Source organism: Rhipicephalus sanguineus, unplaced genomic scaffold, assembly GCF_013339695.2.
Source record: "Rhipicephalus sanguineus isolate Rsan-2018 unplaced genomic scaffold, BIME_Rsan_1.4 Seq225, whole genome shotgun sequence".
In the NCBI taxonomy this organism is placed as follows: Eukaryota; Metazoa; Arthropoda; class Arachnida; order Ixodida; family Ixodidae; genus Rhipicephalus; species Rhipicephalus sanguineus.
Window position 1 is genome coordinate 416,671 of NW_023614810.1, and position 6,000 is coordinate 422,670.

At 51.2% G+C, this 6,000-nt stretch overlaps 1 protein-coding gene across 2 annotated transcripts in view; it reads right to left on the bottom strand.

The window, feature by feature from the left end:
• Window positions 1-2,351, bottom strand: part of LOC119376790 (RING finger protein 141) — a 59,142-nt gene extending 56,791 nt beyond the window's left edge. The window contains exon 1 of one of the 2 annotated variants that reach the window (XM_037646498.2): window positions 2,329-2,351. The gene's annotated coding sequence lies outside the window, so the exon portion shown is untranslated. Of the gene's footprint in view, window positions 1-2,174; window positions 2,256-2,328 lie in introns of those variants that run through there. The other variant, XM_037646497.2, reaches the window with a different exon arrangement.
• Window positions 2,352-6,000: the final 3,649 nt, after the last annotated feature.

The window sequence follows — 6,000 nt, forward strand, 5'->3', positions numbered from 1 at the left end:
CTATGCTTAATTTTTTTCAAATCGTCAGTTTGCCCCGGCATCTGCCCTTTAAAGCTCGCCGTGTTCTTGGAGGCTGACACGCCTGAGCTTCTAGATCGCAACCTTTCAGCAACAAAACTGTGGGCCGCGATTGCCTTTCCGATTTTCCCTGCAGTCATTATGTGCGGAAGAATCAAGGTGTGATGGTTCGAACGGGAAGAAAACGAACATTTCAAGCGATGAGTTCAGTGGCAAAGCTAGTAGGAGGTTCGAGATGTTCAACCCCTCACCACCCGAAATTATTACATTTGTATGTGTCTGTATACGCGCACCATACAAACACACGCAAGAACATAGATAAAGAGGGTCAGACCCCCAGAAAAAAGTTTATGGCTACGCCCCTGGGTAAGTTCATGGTTAAATCGTGCTTAAGTGTATAGGGGTTCTACTTTGTGCCACAAGCATCAACACAAGCCGCGCGTGCGAACCATCCCTCGTTTGGATCACACGCACTAGAGGAGTGTAGTACTCGCTACTAGTGCTACGCGCAGCCCTAACAGCAGAGCTGTGCCCCCTAGCTATCCCGGTTCGCGTGAGTTGCGACCGCGGCGGGTTTCAGACCAGTGGGACAGAGACAAGTCTTTCAACTGAAGGTGTTTATTCACCTCAGATGCCAATTGCAACAATAGATAGCAAGCACATCATGTAACACCTCAGAGGCGGAGTGTTCCGCACTACTGGGGGAAACAACAACAAATAGCAAGCGCACGTCGAGGGAATGATAAAGCTCATCTCACCTCGCGTGGCTGCTTTTGCACTCCGGTCCGGGGCGGTGGTTCGCACTCCATGGCCGGAGCGCTGCAGGGGTTGATGGCGGCGGTGGTGCTCACGGCTTGGGTCCGATGTGGTCAATCACACCTTCAGCGACAAGACCGTGGGCCGCGCTTTTGCCTATCTGATTTTCCTGCGGTCATTTGTGGGGAGGAGCGAAGGTGGTAGGGCCGAACAGGAAGAAAACGAACATTTCAAGCGACAACTTCAATGGAGAAGGCAGAAGGAGGTTTAAAGGAATTCAACCTCCCCCCCCCCCTCCCCGCCCCCACTACCACCGCCCCAAAATTATTGCATTTTGTATGTGTTGTACGCGCGCGCATACAAACACGCGAAAGAACAGCGATTAAAGGGAGGTAAGAGCCCAGAAAAGGTTTTCTGGATAGGTTCATGGTTAAAATCGTGCTCACGTGGGTTTACACCGACTCTTATCATTGATGTTTAATAGGCTTGGCTAGGAGCAAGGAAAAACGGAGAGACGAGAGGCATATTCCTAGAGTCGTGGCGCTTAGACGTGCTCCTGCAAGAGCTGCAGAATAGAGTACCGGCCTTTACCTCCTCGAGAACCACTTCAGACAGAAGATACGTTGAACCAGACGAAAACAGGCAGTGCTTTTTACGTAAAAATCACCGACAAATGAGTGTCAGATTCACAGGCTTCCAGAAGATTTTGTTTCGTTTGTTGAAAGAAGAGAGCACACTAGCTAGTCAAAAGGGGTCTCTAGCCACACGGTTGGTACCAGGAGAAAAAAAGGCGAGAGGGGGGAGGAGCAGCTTTGAGCGTGGGGGCATGCCCCCACTGGTTTTGAACCTGTGGGGGCGATGGCCCCCACTGCCCCCCCGGTTCCGGAGTCCCTGCTTTTGGCCCGGTCGTTGTGACGGTGAGGTGCTGCAGAGTGTGCACGCCGCGGCTGCTGCGGTGGTTCGGTCACGTGCTTTCCGCACACGGCTTTCACGGGCGCCAGCTGGGCGCTTTCGCGTCAAAAAACAGCAACAAGGCGCTTTTTGTTTTCAAAGATGGTTAGACAACGCTCGGGAATTACGATCCAAACAGCGGTAGTTCGGGAAGCACTGAGGTCTTGTTGGCTCATCACAAACGTGTAGAAGACGCGCCCCTGTACACCACACGATTGCGTCTGAATATTCTCAACACTGTAAAACAACGTGAAGCATCTAGGCGGGACCTGTCAGTCGCATTTCAGACATGCATAGCGCGTCCCACACTGCAGTGTGCATCCGTCTGCTGAGAGAAATATCCTCGCTCTGTGTTAAGGTGAACTTTTGCCTTCACCCTGTGCTTGTTTCACAAGACAATCCATACGAATGGTGTAGCGTGGCACAATGCACGAAGCTCTGATACATACCTAAGCACGAACGTCCGAATGCGAAAGCAGTGTCCTTATCTGGAAATTACGGCGACCGGCCAAACCGCAACGATGAACAGTGCCAGCAAGCGGCCGCCGATATAATTATCATCCGTCGCTCTGCACCCATGGATATCACCAACCGTTCACTCACCGCGGTGCTACTGATCACCAGGAAACTGCTCGTGCTGTAGTCGATGTAGTACGCCCAGGCCGCTTGGCACTTGCACCGCTTGCACATCGCAACGCAACCGCTCGCACAACCAACCACTCCTGACAGGTCAATCAAACATATCAAAACATCCACCACGTAAATCCGCCCAACCGCAGCTTGGTACAACGACAAAGGAAAATAATACGTTGTTGTAAGACAGACGAAAAAAAAAAGAGAAAAGTGCTAGCAGTGCTCAAAAAGACGACATGAAACTTTATTGAATACATAAACAAAATACTCGTGCGACGAGGGAAACAAAACAACGCCCTCCTCCTCCTGCGCTAGTTGCGATGGTTGCGACGGGCCAAGCTGAAATGGCACGGAATTCGTAGCATCGTCGATGGATGTTGACACTACAACTCTGGGTGAGTGGATGAAAAATTGTACACTTGCCGATGCCGCGGTGCAGGGCCGCTTCGACGCGCTCGATTCGCACATGCCATCGGCATCTCCCGTAGGAGCGAAGGATTAGGCCTAGGCCCGTTAGCGCCTCTTGTACGCCGCGGAATCGTTCGCCGAGCGTCCTTTCCGACCCCTCGTGCTTGATCACACGTGCTGTCGTCAGTTTCGTTGGTGCTCGAGGTCCTCAGCCATTTTGCATCAAGTCGGGCCGGTTTACTAAACATGATTTTCGGGCGCTAGTCTCGACGCTGATCTCGACTAGTGCCTTGGGCTCATTTTATCTCCCTCACCCGTCCGAGGTGGTCGCAAATGTTCGAAAAGCGACTGCTCTCGCTCGCTGCTAGAATTTGCGGTCGGAGCGACTGCAGATCACGCGCATTCGCTTTTCAGAAAAGCGACTTTTTGCGAACACCACGGTGCGCGACTTGGACAGTCGCAGGTGTGAATGGGCCAATGGGGTGTAGTACGCGTCGTCGTCCGTCAAGTTTTTATCGCTTACAAGTAAGAGCTGCATTTAATAAACGAGTGATGCAAATAACAATTGTTGGTGTGGCGCTGGTCTGGCATATCGAACTCGTAGCTGCGACGGAGCAAGTGTCAGTGGAACGTAAACCCTTCTGCAGCGTTCGCTGGTTAGAGCTGTCAAATCTCCGAGAGTCCGGCAATAAAATAACGGACAGAGAATGTAACGGGCAATTAAGATTTGTTTTTAGGGCTGTAAAATAACCCAACTAGCTTCGATCTGTGGAAGTTTATTGCTTTGAAGTTTAAGCTTAGAACGGCAACCGACAAAGTTAGCGTTTTTTTTTTCTTTCCGCGGAGGCGTGCATCTCTGTGCATGTATGATCGGCTGTACGCACTTTTTTAGGTATATTGCGCCGAAGGAGTGCTGTTTGCGGTGTATATGTGGTGGCCGGGCTAGCTGACCGCGACTGCGGCCGAAAGCGAAACAAAACACCGTCCCGCAAGCAGGTTGGCGGAACAGCGGGATCTCAGCCGCAAAGCCGGGACAAATCGGGACGTCACTTAGCCTAAATGCTCGTTCTCGCAGTCAAGACCCATCTAGTGCAACTGACACTGACGTCGCTGTGTAGAAAGCGTAGCGAAAGTTTTAGTGATGCCGTACCAGTGATTAGAGTGACATGCAATATGAGTGGCGACCCCCAGCACCACCGCATGCTGTATGCGCTAAATTCTCTATTCGAGAATTCTAGCGAAAGCATCAGACAGTCGCCCATGCACATGTGCGAAATCAGACGTTTGCAGCACTGTTTGCGTCACTGCTTTGTAGGGCCATGTTGCCATGCTTCCGAACCGAAAGTCGTTCACATGACAGTGATTCCACTCCTGCGCCAAAGTGCGCCATCCTGATCATATCGACGAAAATTGCGCCAAACTGCGCCAAAGTCTCGGGTTTGGGGCCGTCTATCACCCATCGCACGGCCGGCGCGTCAGAACATGTGCAGCTTGATCTTGGGGCGGCCAAAGTCACAACCATGGATGAAGAATTATTCCGCTGAATAAATAGCGCTCGCGCATGCGTCCCGAATTAGAGTCACTGTATAGGCACCCGTCACTGACCAGGGCGCGATGGAGCTCTTATCGAACGCCTAAGTGTTGAGGGCACCAGCCGCCAGGGATACCAAGAAATGAAACACTCGCTGGACACATCGACGCGCTCAAGTGTCTCCCTTTTGGGCGCCTCTTCACGACGCTTCCTACGTGCGTTCGTAATCACCTCAGGGATGTTGCCACCGCCTTCAATGCAGCACAAACGCGCTCTTTTCAGGCTGTCCAGGCAGTACAAACGCTACAAACGCGTTTCAAACGCATTGAATTAAGGCGGTGGCAAGTCACGTTCAAGTCAAGGAGCGTTTCTGAACATGGAGGATGCGGAGGATGACACTCGATTTTGCTGCGTCCACTCGCTAGGCTGTGTTTTCTGGCGCTACCATCGTATCTCGGAAACTGCATTGCCGGGTGCCTATATGCTACCTTTAGGTAGCAGAGTTGCGCATCTGTCTTCCACGCCGCTAGCAACCATGCATTGCGGAGAAGCTGCCGCTTAGGCCAATTTTTTATTTCTCGACGCAGCCGCTGCAGCGAACTGAATTAACACTAGCCATCGACAGCCAATGTTTATCGCCCGTCTTCGACACGCCAGACAGGTTAATCCGCGACACGGTAGGCATGTCGGCTGCAAAACGAAGGGCGACTTCACCGCATAGCTGTGGTTGCTAGCCGGACCTATGCGCAACTCTGCTACCTAAAGGTAGCATATACAGTGACTCTATCCCGAATAAGCCACGATGCCATGCACGGTGCCGACGCAGCTTCTGTTCTGCAAGTCGGCTCGACAGCAAAACGCGCTCTCCGCAGAGGTTCGTGACGTCTAGGCCTCTCGGTAGCGAGAAAGTGCGACGGCGATTCATCGGCGGACGTCGTCTGCTCTAGAAACGCTGCTGATAGCTCGTTTCAAGCGTCGCACGGCACGTAAGGAAAGCAATGTTCAGTAATAAACTACATGTGTGCTGCTAAAATGTCTCACTTCTGTTTCCGGACATCGCGGAATGAAATCTGGATCGCTAGTATATATATGGAACAATATCGAATTTTCCTTGCTTCGCGTTTATGGAAGAGCACGCGAACGGAGGAAACGCGTTCACACTTTTCTTTAGATATACTTTATCCATGGATCTTCATTCGGAAGAACTTTTTCGTAATTGCTTATACCAGCACGTTCGAGTTTAATCACTCTGCGGTAAAACCCCCTAAATGGCCCTGCCCTTTCGAGCTCACGTGCTAGGGTTCCAATTCGAATTTTTTGCTTGCTTTTTAAAAAGTGTCATCTCATTAATAAAAGCATATATCCTGGTCGGAGCAGCCACAAATACGCAGCTGGCAGTAGCGGGCCCGTCGCTGACGGCCCACAGTGAAGCGGCTACACCATGTTACACGTCCGCCCCTCGCTTTCGGCGTCAATAGCTGAGGTAAAAAACTGTTTCGCTTAAGGACGAAGCAATGAATGCGATACCAACAAATTGTACTGTTAAACGAAGTAAGGCTAGCAGCTAACTCTTTGGATTCGATCTCGCGTAACTCAACAAAACACTGGTTTAAGGGAATATGGCCGCTCCAGGAACCCAAGCGTTTTCTTGCTCTGAGTTCTCTAAACACGAAGTAAGCGTTGAGAGCACAGCAAGTTTACGA